Here is a 15,987-nt window from a genome sequence, read left to right on the forward strand (position 1 = left end):
ACTGTTCATGTCTTTGCCTGTCTTTGTTTTGACATATGCAATTCTTTTCTTATTTTGACTTGTTTCACATCTCTTTATATTAAAAATACCCTTTTTGTTTTAGTAGGGGTGACAGTGTCTCAAAAAAAAAAAAAAAAAGAGGCTGGTAGGCTGGGTGGGTGGGGCGGCTTACACCTATAATCCCAGGACTTTGGTAGGCTGAGGCGGGTAGATCACCTGAGGTCAGGAGTTCAAGACTTGCTTGTCCAACATGGCAAAACTGTCTCTACTAAAAATACAAAAATTAGCTGTGTGTGGTGATGTGAACCTGTAGTCCCAGCCCAGAAGGCTGAGGAAGGAGAATCACTTGAACCTGGGAGGTGGAGGTTGTAGTGAGCCAAGATCGTGCCACCGCACCCCAGCCTGTGTAACAGAGTGAGACTTTGTCTTCATAAGAAAAAAAAAGAGGCTGGAGTGCAGTGGCACAGTCACCACTCGCTACAGCTTTGACCTCCAGGGCTTAAGCAATCCTCCTACTTCAGCCTCCTGAGTAGCTGGGACCAGACGCACATGTCACCCTGCCTGGCTAATTTTTTGTATTTATTGTAGAGCTGGGGTCTCACCATGTTGCCAAGGCTGGTCTCAAACTCTTGAGCCCAAGTGATCCTCCTATGTTGGCCTCCCAAATTACTGAGATAAGAGGTGTGTGCCACCATGCCCAGCCAAACAGAGGTGTTTTTTTTTTTTCTTTTTGAGACAGAGTTTTGCTCCTGTTGCCCAGGCTGGAGTGCAATGCTGCAATCTTGGCTCACTTAAACCTCTGACTCCCGGGTTCAAGGAATTCTCCTGCCTCAGCCTTCTGAGTAGCTGGGATTACAGGCATATGCCACCATGCCTGGCTAAATTTCTTCGTATTTTTAATGGAGACTGGGTTTCTCCATGTTGGTAAGGCTGGTCTCAAGCTCGCGACCTCAGGTGATCTCCCTGCCGCAGCCTCCCAAAGTGCTGGAATTACAGGTGTAAGCCACTGTGCCCTGCCTACACCCCTTTAAAAAAGTTTTTTATTTTAAGACTAGGCCTGTTGTGGTGGCTCAGGCCTATAATCCCAGCACTTTGTGAGGCTGAGGCAGGTGGATCACCTGAGGTCAGGAGTTTGAGACCAGGCTGGCCAACATGATGACACTCTGTGTCTACTAAAAATGCAAAAAAAAAAAAAATTTACCCAGGCATGGTGGTGCACGCCTGTAATTCCAGCTACTTGGGCGGCTGAGGCAGGAGAATTGCTTTAACCCACTAGGTGAAGGTTGCATTGAGTCAAGATTGAGCCACTGCACTTCAGCCTGGGTGACAAAGCGGAACTGTCCCAAAACAAAAAAAATTTAAGGTTAGTCAAGGGAGTTAAGAAGAACAAACATGTAACTGGTTGTGATCAATTAGTTATAAACAGCAGTGCATGCCGACCAGCCAGAATCTCCCTATTTTTAATAAGGTGTCTAGCGTAGGTGGGCCCGGTGTCCCAGAGTCACACCTCACACATGCTTTGGCTCACACCTTTGGTTGGCTATATCTGCTTAAAGGAGAGAATGTGAAAGCCTCTAATTTTTTTTTTTTTTTTTTTTTTTGAGATGAAATCTTGGTCTGTTGCCTATGCTGAAGTGCAGTGGCACTCTGCCTCCCGGGTTCAAGCAATTCCTATGCCTCAGCCTCCCAAGTAGGTGAGACTACAGTCGTGCACCACCACACCTAGCTGATTTTTGTATTTTTAGTAGAGATATTGGCCAGGCTGGTCTTGAACTGCTAAGCTTAAGTGATCCACCCACCTTGTCCACCCAAAATGCCGGGATTACAGGCCTGAGCCACTGGGCCTGGCCTTTGCATTAGTTTTTGAGTAAATATGTATTTTAATTTCTTTTTTCTTTTATGACGCAGAGCCTCGCTCTGTTGCCAGACGCCAGGCTTTGTGGCACGTAGCCTCCTTCCTCGGGGCCGCCTCGGACACCGCCGCCGGCATTTTCCTGTTCGGCTGAGCCTACGGCCGGCAGCATAGAGCCGACATTGCCCCTGGCCAGCGGTGCACGCCAATGCGCGGGCGCAAGCGGCGCGTCACAAGTGCGAGCGCCCACCCGGGGCCCGCGTCACAGTGACTGGCCCCGAGGCCTGCGGAACCACTGTCTCAGCGGTTTGGCAAAGCAAAGACGCTCCGTGGATGTGCCGCGGCGCTGGGCGACGGCCCCCCTCTCCCCGGGATCGTCGCCAGGGTCCCGCTATTTCTGGACTGGGGCAGGGCAGAACCAGGATGAGAAACGCTGCAGCGGAGCTTCGGGGAAGCCCAGGGCGGTCCCCAAGTATCCCAAAGATGCCTCAGGACTGCTCAGACGCTGTGGGTCGTGCATCTCTTTGAAAGCTATCCTCCATGGGATTTCCAGGTACCGGCAGCCTCTCCGCAATGGGCTTCCCGGCAGAGAGCAGAACCCGGTAGCCTCAGGAGCTGCCTGCAAGTGTTGGATGTCTCCCTGTGTCTTTCTTTCTGTGTGTGTGTGTGTGCCTGCGTGCATCTGTGTGGGTGTGTCTGTGTGTCCCTTTGTGTGTATCTTCCTGTGTGTATTCATTTGTGTGTGCGAGCCCTGTATGCTGGACATGAGTGTCGCCATCACCCTCCAACGCGGTTTGTCTGTAGTCCCTCTACCTTCTGGTGTCCGTGTTATCCTCATCATGTCCTCAATTGCCATATATCCACATGTATGTATGTAGGTAGGTATGCATGTGTTTCTATTTTCTTTTTTCTTAGAGATGGAGTCTCGTTCTTGTTGCCCAGGCTGCTGTGCAATGACGCTATCTCAGCTCACTGCAACATCTGCCTCCGGGGTTCAAGCTGTTCTCTGCCTCAGCCTCTCATGTAACTGTGGCTACAGGTGCATGCTACTACTCCTGCTAATTTATTGTATTTTGAAGAGAGACTGGTTTTCACCACGTTGGCCATGCTGGTCTTGAACTCCTGGCCTCAAGTGATCCACCTGCCTTGGCTGCTGGGATTACAGGCATGAGGGATTGTTCTAGGATTACAGGCATGAGCCTCTGCATCCAGCCTGTGTGTGTTTACTTTTGAATGTCTTTGTCCTTTTCAGTTGTTTATTCCTGGACCAATACCATACATGTTTGTTTGTTTGTTTTTTGAGACAGGGTATCACCCAGGCTGGAGTGCAGTGGTGCAATCATGGCTCCCTGCAGCTTTGACCTCCTGGGCTCAAACTGTCCTTCCACCTTAGCCTCCCCAGTAGCTGGGACTACATGTGTGTGCTACCAGGTGTAGCTAATTTTTGTATTTTTAATAGAGATGAGGTTTCACCATGGCCTAGCTGGTCTGGAACTCCTGACCTCAAGTGATCTATCCTCCTCAGCCTCCCAAAGTGCTGGGATTACAGGTGTCAACCACTAAATGCTTTATTATTATTATTATTCTTTTGGTGTTTGAAGGATTTTTTTAATGTATAGGTATTTATTTATTATACGTTAAGTTCTGGGGTACACGTGCAGATCATGCAGTTTGTTACATAGATATAGGCATACCATGGTAGTGGTTTTCTACATCCATTGCCCCGTCACATCTACATTAGGTATTTCTTCTAATGCTATCCCTACCCAATCCCCCCACCCCTTGCTATTCCTCCCCTAGCCCCTCACCTCCCAGGCCTCAGTGTGTGATGTTCCCCTCCCTGTGTCCATGTGTTGTCATTGTTCAACACTCACTTACGAGTGAGAACATTCAGTGTTTGATTTTCTGTTCTTGTGTCAGTTTGCTGAGAGTGATGGTTTCCAGTTTCATCCATGTCCCTGCAAGGGACATGAACTCATCTTTTTTTATATCACTGCATAGTAGTCCATGGTGTACTATGTGCCACATTTTCTTTATTCAGTCTATCATTGATGGACATTTGTGTTGGTGGAGAGGCTGTGGAGAAATAGGAATGCTTTTACACTGTTGGTGGGAATGTAAATTAATTCAACCATTGTGGAAGACAGTGTGGCGATTCCTTAAGGATCTAGAAATGGAAATACCATTTGACCCAACAATCCCATTACTGGCTATATACCCAAAAGAGTAGAAATCAATCCATTTTGAAGATGCATACACACGTATGTTTATTGAGGCACTGTTCACAATATCAAAGACTTGGAATGAACCCAAATGCCCATCAATGATAGCCTTGATAAATCCTTTTGTTAATTACAATTTTTTAATTTGATTATTTTAGCGTTTTTTGTTTGTTTGTTTGTTTTCTGAGGCAGAGTCTTGCAGTCTTGCTCCGTCGCCCAGGCTGGAGTACAGTGGCACGATCTTGGCTCACTGTAACCTCCACCTTCTGGGTTCAAGCGATCCTTCCACCTCAGCCTCTGGAAGAGCTGGCACTTCCAAATTGTCGATTCTTCCCTTTTAGGCTTCCAAGTAGCTGCGATTACAGGCACGCACCACCACGCCCAGCTCACTTTTTTGTATTTTTCGTAGAGATGGGGTTTCACCATGTTGGCCAGGCTGGTCTCAAACTCCTGGCCTCAGGTGATCCTCCTGCCTCAGCCTCCCAAAGTGCTGGTGTGAGCCACCACACAGCCCTTTTGGGTTTTCAAGATAGTCTTATTTCTAACTGTTCATGTCTTTGTCTGTCTTTGTTTTGACATACATATGCAGTTCTTTTCTTATTCTGACTTGTTTTAAATCTCTTTATCGTTAAAATATTCTTTTTTTTTTGGTAGGGGTGACAGTGTCTCAAAAAAAAAAAGAGGCTGGTAGGCCCGGGGGGGTTGGCAGCTTACACCTATAATCCCAGCACTTTGGTAGGTTGAGGCGGGTAGATCACCTGAGGTCAGGAGTTCAAGACTCGCTTGTACAACATGGCAAAACTGTCTCTACTAAAAATATAAAAATTAGCTGGGTGTGGTGACGTGCACCTGTAGTCCCACCCCAGAAGGCTGAGGCAAGAGAATCACTTGAACCCAGGAGGTGGAGGTTGTAGTGAGCCAAGATCGTGCCGCTGAACACCAACATGGGTAACAAAGTGAGACTTTGTCTTCAAAAGAAAAAAAGAGGCTGGAGTGCAGTGGCACAGTCACCACTCACTACAGCTTTGACCTCCTGGGCTGAAGCAATCCTCCTACTTCAGCCTCCTGAGTAGCTGGGACCAGATGCACGAGACACCCTGCCTGGCTAATTTTTTGTATTTCTTGTAGAGCTGGGGTCTCACCATGTTGCCAAGGCTGGTCTCAAACTCTTGAGCCCAAGTGATCCTCCTGTCTTGGCCTCCCAAATTTCTGAGATAACAGGTGTGTGCCACCATGCCTTTCTCCTTCTTTCTTTCTTTCTTTTTCTTTCTGTCTTTTTCTCTTTCTTTTTCTCTTTTCTTTCTTTCTCTCTTTTTTCTTTCTTCCTTCCTTCCTTTCTCTTTCTTTCTCTTTCTTCCTTTCTTTTTTTGATGCGATTATGAGTGGAATTGTTTTCTTTATTTTAGTTTTATTATTGGTTGCCTTTATTTAAAGTACAATTTATGTTAGTATGTGGTTCTTATATGTCAGGACACTGATAACATTGTTTATTAGGTCTAGGGGTATTTTAGTGATTGTTTTTCATATTTTTGTGTAGAAGATTGTCATTTACAAGAAAAATAGCTCTACATTTTTTCACAATACGGAAAAATTTTAAAGTTTCTCTAGCCAATACCTCCAGTACAGTCCTGAATAAACTTTTTAGTATCAAAATTCTTTTCTTCTTCCCAAATTTATGGGTGAAGTAGCATCACTACCATTGTAAAAGTAAATTGTTAAAATCATTATGAGATACGGTATAGAGCTTCATTTAAAAATTAAATATAAAATCATCATTTGATCCAGAAATCTCACTTCTGGATATGTAATCTAAAAAATAAGATCACTATCTTAAAAACATATCTTCATTGTTATTTATTAAAGCATTATTTACAACTAACAAGATATGAAGGCAACTGGATGTGGTAGTTCACACCTATAGTCCCAATGCTTTGGGAGGCTGTGATGAAAGGATTGCTTGAGGCCAGAAATCCAAGACCAGCATGGGTAACATAACAAGACTTTATCTCTACAAATAAGCTGGGAATGGTTGTACACACCTGTCATCCTAACTGAGGTAGGAGGATTATTTGAACCTAGTAGTTTGATGTTACAATGAGCTAGAATCATGTTGCTGTGCTCCTGCCTGAATAACAGAGAGAGACTCTGTCTCCGATAGTAAAACTACTCAGGCCCTTAAATGAAGAGAAAATCTTGCCATTTGAAAAAACATAGATCAAACTTGAGGACATTACGCTGAATAAAGTAAGCCAGACACAGAAAGATGAACACTGAATTATCTATGTTACACATAGAATTTTTAAAAGGGTTTGTATTATAGTTCTGTATAGTAAAATGTTGATGACCAGAAGATGAGTTTGTGGCAATGAGCTTTTGGTCAAATGGTGCATAACTGAATTATATGAATACCGGGGACATGATGAACAGTATGGAGACTAGAGTTAATAATAAGATGTTATAAAAGTGAATATTATTAAGAATGTAGATCTTGGCCTGGTGCGGTCACTCATGCCTGTGATCCCAGCAGTTTGAGAGGCTGAGGTGGTCAGATCACGAGGTCAAGTGATGGAGACCATCCTGGCCAACATGGTGAAACCCTGTGTCTACTAAAATATGTAAAATTAGCCAAGGGTGGTGGTACATACATGCCTGTAGTCCCAGGTACTTGGGAGGCTGAGGTAGGGGAATCGCTTGAACCAGGGAGGCAGAGATTGCAGGGAGCTGAGATCAAGCCACTGCACTCCAGCCTGGTGACAGAGCAAGATTTTGTCTCACAAAAAAAAAAAAAAAAAAAGGAAAAGAAAATAGATCTTAAATGTTCTCATCATACACAGACAAAATAAAATAACTGCCTTCCAGCTTTTATTTGCCTGGAAATGTCTTAATTTCTCCCTCATTGTTGAAGAAAAATTTCATCAGATGCAAAAGTTTTGTTTTGTTTTCTATTTTTACTTGTTTATTTTATTTTTTTATTTGTTTTTATAGTTGTTTTCTTTTATACCTTTAAATATATCATCTCACTACTTTCTTCCTACAATGTTGCTACTGGGAAATCTGCCAATAATCTTTTCAGTGATTCCTTGCATGTAACGAATCACTCTTTTCTTATTATTTTCAATATTCTTATTATGTTTGCCTTTTAACAGCTTGCTTTAAATGTATTGGTGTGAAACTTAAGGTTTATTTTAATTAATATATAGGAAACTGATTTTTTAAATATCTTTCCTGAAATTTGGGAAGTGTTCATTCAGTATTTCTTTTTTGTTTTTGTTGTTGTTGTTGTTTTTCCTTAAATAAATTTTCTGCCCCTTTCTATCTCTCTACTCCTGCTGGAATACCCATAGTGCATATATTGGCCCATTTGATGACATCCCTAAAGTCCCTTCAGTTCTCTTCAATCTTTTCCACCATTTCTTTCTAAAATGATTTTGTTCTTCAAATTCAATAATTCCAACTTATCTATATTCCAGTTTGTTGACTCTTTCTTCTGCTTACTTAAGTTCAGAGTTGCACATCTGTAGTAAATTTTTCTATTGACTTACTGTATTTTTCAACTCTGCTATCTCTTTGGTTATTTTTATAATCTCTCATTGTGAACAACCTTATTTCCTTATTGTTTTTCTGATATCTTTTAGTTATTTGTCCATGTTTTCCTTTAGACCTTTGAGCATATTTAAGACAGTTATTTTAAAGTCTTTATCTAGTAATCGAATGTCTGTGTTTCTGTATAATTAGTGTGTGGATATTCTTTTCTCCCTTTCAATGGATCATGTTTTTCTTTTTCTTCATATGCCTAGTAATCTTTTGTCAAAAATTTGGTAGGAAGCAAAGCAGCCACATCTCCCATTATTTGTAGATTGGTCAGGAAGACGTTTACTAATTAGCAGGTCTCTATGCCTGGAGTTTGTCCTAGGGTGAAGGCATAAGTAATTCTCAGGTATTTTCTAGGCCTGGACCTATCTGGGCCTGTGGTATGGCTTTTATTCTTTTCTTCAATATTTGTTAGGTACATTTAACTCTCTTAATTTTTTTAAAGAGTTTCACCCAAGCTTTTTCCTAGGGCTTTATATTCACCATTATATACCTAATTTTTCTCATAGGTGTCTGAGGATCTTACTATTTTTCTGCAGTTTTTACATTTTAGAGCAGCTCTCTCTCTCCTTCCATAGAATCTAATCTGACATCCAAGCTATGCCACCATTCTTTGTCTAAACTCTAAGTCAGGGAAGACAGAATCCAGTCTTCTGTATAGTCCAATCTCTTTTCTATTGTCCATTCCTAAGAACGCTATTGACTACTCAAATTTCTTCTCTAGTTCAACACCGTTAGGGTTGCCCCACAAGCAAGGGCAAGAAAATGTTCACATAGGACTGCCCCTAAACACTCTGTTTTGAAGTGATAATAAGCGGAATTGTTTTCTTCATTTTTTTTTTATTGTTGATTGTCTTTATTTAAAGTACAATCTACTTTAGTATGTGGATCTTATATCTTATGATACTGACAACATTGTTTATTAATTCTAGTGGTATTTTAGTGAGTTTTAAAAATATTTTTGTGTAGAAGATTATGTCATTTACAACAAAAATAGTTTTACTCTTTTTTTAAACAATCTGGAAAAACTTACTTATCTCTGTTGTATAGTTTCTCCAGATAATACCTCCAGTACAGTGCTGAATGGAGTTTTTAATGTGGAAATTATTGACTTCTTCCCAAATTTATGGGTGAAAAAGCACCACTAACACTGGAATAGTAAATTGTTCAAGCAGTTATAAAAAACAGTATGGAGCTTTAAAAACATAAAATCACCATCTTCAAAACATATCTTCACTCTTGTTTATTGAAGCATTATTTACAATAGACAAGATGTGAAAGCAATCAAAATATCCATCAACATGTAGGTGAATAAAGAAAATGTTATATAGCTGGGTGTGCTGGTTCATGCCTATAATACCAGTGCTTTGGGAGGCTGTGATGGAAGGATTGCTTGAGGCCAGGAGTTCAAATCAGCAAGGGTAATATAACATATAACAAGACTCCATCTCTACAAATAAGTTGGGCATGGTTGTACACACCTGTAGTCTTAACTACTTGGGAGGCTGAGGTAGGAGGATTATTTGAACCTAGGAGTTTGAGGTTCCAATGAGCTATAATCATGTCACTGCATTCCTGCCTGGGCAACAGAGAGAAACTGTGTCTCCAATAATAAAACAATTCAGACTTTTGAAAAAAGAGAAAATCTTGCCATTTGCAAAAACATAGATCAACCTTGAGGATATTATGCTGAGTGAAGTAAGCCAGATGCAGAAAGATAAACACTGAGTTATCTATGTTACACACTGAATTTTTAAAAGGGTTTGAAGTATAGTTACATAAAGTAGAATGTTGGTGATCAGAAGATGGGGTTTGTGGTAATGAGATGTTGGTCAAATGGTGCAAAACTATTTTTTTTTTTTTTTTTTTTTTTTTTTTGAGACGGAGTTTCGCTCTTGATACCCAGGCTGGAGCGCAATGGCGCGATCTCGGCTCACCGCAATCTCCGCCTCCTGGGTTCAGGCAATTCTCCTGCCTCAGCCTCCTGAGTAGCTGGGATTACAGGCACGCGCCACCGTGCCCAGCTAATTTTTTGTATTAGTAGAGACGGGGTTTCACCATGTTGACCAAGATGGTCTCGATCTCTTGACCTCGTGATCCACCCGCCTCGGCCTCCCAAAGTGCTGGGATTACAGGCTTGAGCCACCGCGCCCGGCCTACTATTTTTATGATTGAATGCTAGAAACCTAATGTACAGCATGGAGACTATAGTTAATAATAAGGTATTACAATAGTGAATTTTATTAAGAAAGTATATCTTCAATGTTCTCATCACACAGACAAAATACAATAACTATAGGAAGTGATGGATGTGTATTTAGCTTGATTGTGGTAATAGTTTCACAATGTACACATGTCAAAACATCACATTGTGCATCTTAAATATATATAATTTTATTTATCAATCATTCCCCAATAAAGATGAGAAAATATTAAGCATGACTAAAATAATATCTCACCACATGTAAATTTTATTTAAAATCCTTTAAAAATAGCTGGGCGCGGTGGCTCATGCCTGTAATCCCAGCACTTTGGGAGGCCGAGGCAGGTGGATCACGAGGTCAGGAGATCGAGACCATCCTGGTCAACATGGTGAAACCCTGTCTCTACTAAAAATACAAAAAATTAACTGGGCATGGTGGCGCGTGCCTGTAATCCCAGCTACTCGGGAGGCTGAGGCAGGAGAATTGCCTGAACCCAGGAGGCAGAGGTTGCAGTGAGCCGAGATCGCGCCATTGCACTCCAGCCTAGGTAACAAGAGTGAAACTCTGTCTCAAAAAAAAAAAAAAAAAAAAAAAAAAAAATCCTTTAAAAATAAATACTAGATTAAATATAAAATCCAAATTGAGATAATTTTTTCAGTCAAGAAAGTTTGAATGAAGAAGCATGGCATAAAAGATAGAATTGGATATTTAGTTAGAGTACCTTTTATAAATAAGAGTAGATTAAAGCATTTTCAAAAGTAAAAATATTGAGAAATTTGATTACCAGTGGAAGACTGTTAAGAGTATGCTTGAAGACAACAAAAATATTTTTTCTACCTAGGTTAAATGAAGGTAAGTGTGTAAAAGTCTTGATAGGGGAATATCAACTCATGGTGGACACTGAACTAAAGAAATTATATAGTCCTTAAATGCATCCATTTCAAAGGTATTTAAAGGTAATCAAAGTGTGATTCCATACATTTTATTTAAATCAGATAAAATAAATTTGGGATTATTTAAACAATTTATAGAATAATTTATTTTTTAGAAATATTTTTCACCTAACATGTTAAAAGTTTATAGCACTCTGATTGCATATTTTGAAGAATATCACCTAGTCTTCTATCAGAGCTGATTTGTACAAATGGAGAAACAGTAGCATAGACATTGACCACCAGGATTTGCACATTCAGGATGGCTGGGTTGTACGTCCATAACAAGGTTGAAGAGGATGAGATGATGACATCCACTGAATACATGACCACAAAGAAACTGACCAGCAACAGGATGGTCTGAGTTGCTTTTTTCTCTGGTGAGGATCTTGGAGATAAACTGGTGCTGTGGAGGTGCTGAGATCGCCTCTGATGCCTGGACAAAAGGATCACCATGTACATGCCTGAGAGCAGTGTAATTCCTAAAAGGCAGAAATCTCTTGATATTGTCAGAGTAAAAAACACTCCACTGTTGATGGAGTTCATGGGAGAAAGTGAGCAGTGTTTAGTGATCTGAAGCAGATTAGTCTGGGACATGTTGGAAGAAGCCACAGTGAAGAGCATTATGTTACTACTGAGAGACAAATTGAGTGGCCAAAACAAAAAGATGACACCGAAAATGTTATTTGTGGATCTATGTTTAAATCTTGCCAACCAGACATTTCTAGGGCTGATGGTGCTGGCTTGGTGGACACTCAGGAGGCAGGTGGTACAGATACTTAGGCCCCTCATCACTCTGTTTATGTAGAACAATGACTTACATTTGATGTAATTCCCAAAATGTGATTCAAGCAGACCTGAAGGCAAAACATCCACTACAGTGAGGAACATCAGTACATGAATGAAGGCCAAGTGACAGCGTATTAGGTCATGGGTTAGGTTTGTGATGCTGAACGACTGTGAAAATGTGTAAGAAAAGACATAAGATGTTGGCTGAAAGTCCAATGGCAGCTTGGGGAAAAAAGGCATTTTTAAGCACAAGGTAAGTGGAAAGTGTGTTCATCTTAATGGCAAAGAAACATATTCCATAAGCTGGGAAAAAATAGATTTCTCATTACCAATGATTTTTTTCTTTAGTGATCTGTATGATCATCATTATCATTTTAATTTTTACCACTTCTTTTTGGTTATCTCTGGCTACCTCATATAAATTCTGCATAATCCAGCCTTGACACTATTTTCTACATTAAATAACTTATATAAATAAAACATTGACACATCTTGGCCTGTGTGCAGTGCATAATTTCTCAACTTCTATCGTACCAAGGCCTCTCTTCCTAGAAAGGGTATCATTGCCTTATATTCCCTCATATTATATTTAGCACTCAGAAATGTGAGGGACATATAAAATTACTAAATAGTATTTATACAGTTGAAGTGAATAATAATGTAAAAAGAATAACTAAAATTAATAATTTTTAAAATCCAATTGGCACTTTCTCACATCCCATCACTTGGACACATCCTATTCCTCATGACTCTTCAATGGTCTTAGACTCTGGTGACTATGCTGAATCCGCTAAAATAATTCGTGATAATCTCCTTATTTTTAATCAGAAAATTAATGATTGTGATTTTATCTGAAACCTTATATTTCCATTGCCATGAATTGTAATATATTCGCAGTCTGGGAATTCACATGGACATCTTTAGGGGCCAATATTGTGCTAACCAAACTTTACTAACTTCATCATCTAAAAATGGTCCTGGCTTTCTCCAACTTTACTGTCCATCCCAGAGATGTCTTATGAGACTCTCTTCCTCTCAGTACAATATTGCCATCCCTCGACTGTCAAGAAAAAGAAATCACATCAATCACTTTATGACAACCATGAGATTGCATCAAAATAACTTATGTTGATCCTTTTCCTAAGATGTCAATTACTACAGGATATTCTCATATGCCCAGAAAAAAAAAAATACCCTCTCTAATAACTAAGATAATTTCCCTAAGGTTTTCTTAGAATATCTTTAATATCAGAATATCTTGTACATTTTCAGAAAAGAATTTTGCAGTTGCTATTTCATGTTATTTAACTTGAATTTAGGCATCATTTTTTAGCAATTGAATTTAATCCAGGACTTAGAACAGTTTAGCTTCATGACATGAAGAAATAGAAAACCACCATATTTACTCCGATTCCTATGAGATGTGTATCCAACTATATAGTCCAGGTCACTTATCACTCTACTGTTCCATAAATATACATATGCAGACAATGCCAAATTTTTGACAACTCACATTTCTGCCTCATAATCACAAAGTATTGGGCTGGAGTAAAAATTGCTCTAAAGTTGCCTAATGTATATGATTTTATAGATTTTTAGTGTCTACATGATGATATAGTTGGTTAAGTGATTTCTTCAAAGGCTTACTCTAGTAAGGGAACACATTTATTTTAGTTGCAAGAACCAAAATACAGAAAGCGCCTAGCAGCATACATTGGCACTGTTAGCAGTTTGGTTGTACTAGGAATTTGGAACGAGAAGCATTGGTGGAATCATATTAAATTAAAAGCTTAATGTTCTTCAGATATTAAACTCACACTCTACTACTACTAACAGAATAGTTGGACATGGACTAATTGTATGTGTTTAATGTTTTATTAACTGTCTTTAATTTTATTAGTATATTTGCTAGGTTATAAGCCATACATTAGAAACAGACAGTACAAATAATTAGATAATGTTGAAAATAATTTCAGTATTTCTTTTCTTCACTACCAACAGATATTCAGCTCATCTCCTCTAATTCATATCCTTCACCCTGGAAGTGACCATCACATACTAAAAAGGACTTAATTTTCTGGATTCCCAAATGTTATGTTTCTCCATGACAACCTGGAGGGTATGGCTACTGAGCCAGGCCAGAAAAGAACCATGGTTCCCATGGATTATGGTGTAAAAATAATTGATTTTAATAACTCATTTTTATTATGCATTTAAAATATTATCTCATCAGCGCGCCAGTTTTTGGTGCAGAGTCCAGAGACTCCCGGGCAGAAAAGCACCATCAATCTTAACACTGCTATTTTGGCCGGCGCAGTGGATTGCTCAGATTTCGGCACTGGGAATCAACAAGTTGGACGTCTGCTCAGAGACCTAGTTAGAAAGTCGGTTATTACAAAGACAACAGACGGATAAATATATAATGAAGGGAAGAAATCAGCGTAAAAAGGCAGAGAATACTCAAAATCAGAATGCCTCTCCCTCTACAGGGGATCACAATTCCTCATCAGTAATGGAACAAGGTTTAATAGATTACGAGTGTGTTCCAATAACAGAAACAGGTTTCAAAACGTGGGTGATAAGAAACTTCTGTGAATTTAAAGAACTTGTTCTAACCCAATGCAAAGAAACTAAGAACCTTGAAAAAAGGTTTGACGAAATGTTAATGAGAATGGACAATTTAGAGAGGAATATAAGTGAATTGATGGAGCTGAAAAACAACACGAGAACTTCGCGAAGCATGCACAAGTTTAAACAGTCGAATTGATCAAGTAGAAGAAAGGATATCGGATGTCGAGGACCAGCTCAGTGAAATGAAACGAGAAGACAAGATTGGAGAAAAAATGATGAAAAGGAATGAGCAAAGTCTCCAGGAAATATGGGACTATGTGAAAAGACCTAATTTATGTCTGATAGGTGTACCTGAATGTGACAAAGAGAATGAATCCAAGTTGGAAAATACTCTTCAGGATATCATTCAGGAAAACTTTCCCAACCTGGCAAGGCAGGGTAATATTCAACTACAGGTAATACAGAGAACACCACAAAGATATTCTTCAAGAAGACCAACCCCAAGGCACATAATCACCAGATTTATTAGGGTTGAAATGAAGGAGAAAATACTAAGGGCAGTCAGAGAGAAAGGTCAGATTACCCATAAAGGGAAACCTATCAGACTTACAGCAGATCTCTCAGCAGAAACCCTACAAGTCAGAAAAGAGTGGGGACCAATATTTAACATCCTTAAAGAAAAAAACTTTCAACCCAGAATTTCCTATCCAGCCAAACTAAGCTTTATAATCGAAGGAAAAATTAAACCTTTTGCGAACAAACAAGTACTTAGAGAGTTCACCACCACCAGGCCTGCTTTACAAGAGCTTCTGAAAGAAGCACTATACATATAAAGGAACAACCAATATCAGCCTTTCCAAAAATATATCGAAAAGAACATTAACACAACGAAAAATTTACACTAACTAATGGGCAAAAGAGCCAGCTAGCATCAAATGCCATTATTAAAGTCATATATATTCTAATTGGATAAAAAGCCAAAACCCATTGGTATGCTGCATTCAGACCCATCTCACATGCAATGATACACAAAGACTCAAAACAAAGAGAAGGAGGAAGATTTATCAACCAATCAGAGAGTAAAAATAAACAAATAAATAAAAAGCAGGAGATGCAATTCTCGCCTCTGATAAAGTAGACTTTAAAGCAACAGAGAGCAAAAGAGGCAAATAAGGACATTACATAATGGCAAAAGGATCAATGTAACAAGAAGAGCTAACGATTTTATAGATCAATGAGACAGAAAATTAACAAGGACATCCAGGACTTGAACTCAGGACTTGAACAAGTAAACTTAATAAACATTTATAGAACTCTCCACTTCAAATACATAAAACATACATTACCACCTCACACCTATTCCATAAGTGACTACATAATTGGAAGTAAATCACTCCTCAGTAATCGCATAGCATTTCATAGGTTTAAATGAAATATTGGTTGGCTGCTCATTTGTTATTTTCTTCCCTTATTCCTTCCTGTTTACATCAAGTATAATTATTGGTATAAAAAAGGTTTTCAATGCCCATTATTAAACTGCATTCTAGCCTGGGCAAGAAAGCAATACTCCCATTCTCTCTCTCTTCCTTTTTCTTTCTCTTCTTTATTCTTTTTCTTTCTTTCTTCCTTTCAAAAAAAAAAAAGACTTGTGATTGGTCTTAATAGCAAAAAGTGATTATCAATATTTTGGGTGTCAACTTGAGAGGGTTAATTGATAAGTGGCAATACATGTCAACCTCAAAAAATCAGCTGGAAATTTCATAAAAGAAAAACTTATTTTCCACCAAAGTTAGTGCCTTAAACACATCTTTATAAAATACAGAAAT

General features: G+C 39.3%; 1 long non-coding RNA gene across 4 annotated transcripts in view; it reads left to right on the plus strand.

The window, feature by feature from the left end:
- LOC135269058 (uncharacterized) overlaps positions 1 to 15,733 on the plus strand; it is a 34,739-nt gene extending 19,006 nt beyond the window's left edge. For all 4 annotated transcript variants that reach the window (XR_010337412.1, XR_010337411.1, XR_010337409.1 and 1 more), the window contains 2 exons: positions 11,063 to 11,843; positions 13,592 to 15,733. This is a non-coding gene — a long non-coding RNA (uncharacterized LOC135269058). The remainder of the gene's footprint in view (positions 1 to 11,062; positions 11,844 to 13,591) is intronic.
- Positions 15,734 to 15,987: the final 254 nt, after the last annotated feature.

Source organism: Aotus nancymaae, unplaced genomic scaffold (genome assembly GCF_030222135.1).
Source record: "Aotus nancymaae isolate 86718 unplaced genomic scaffold, 86718_ANA_hifiasm-v0.15.2.pri h1tg000049l, whole genome shotgun sequence".
NCBI lineage: Eukaryota > Metazoa > Chordata > Mammalia > Primates > Aotidae > Aotus > Aotus nancymaae.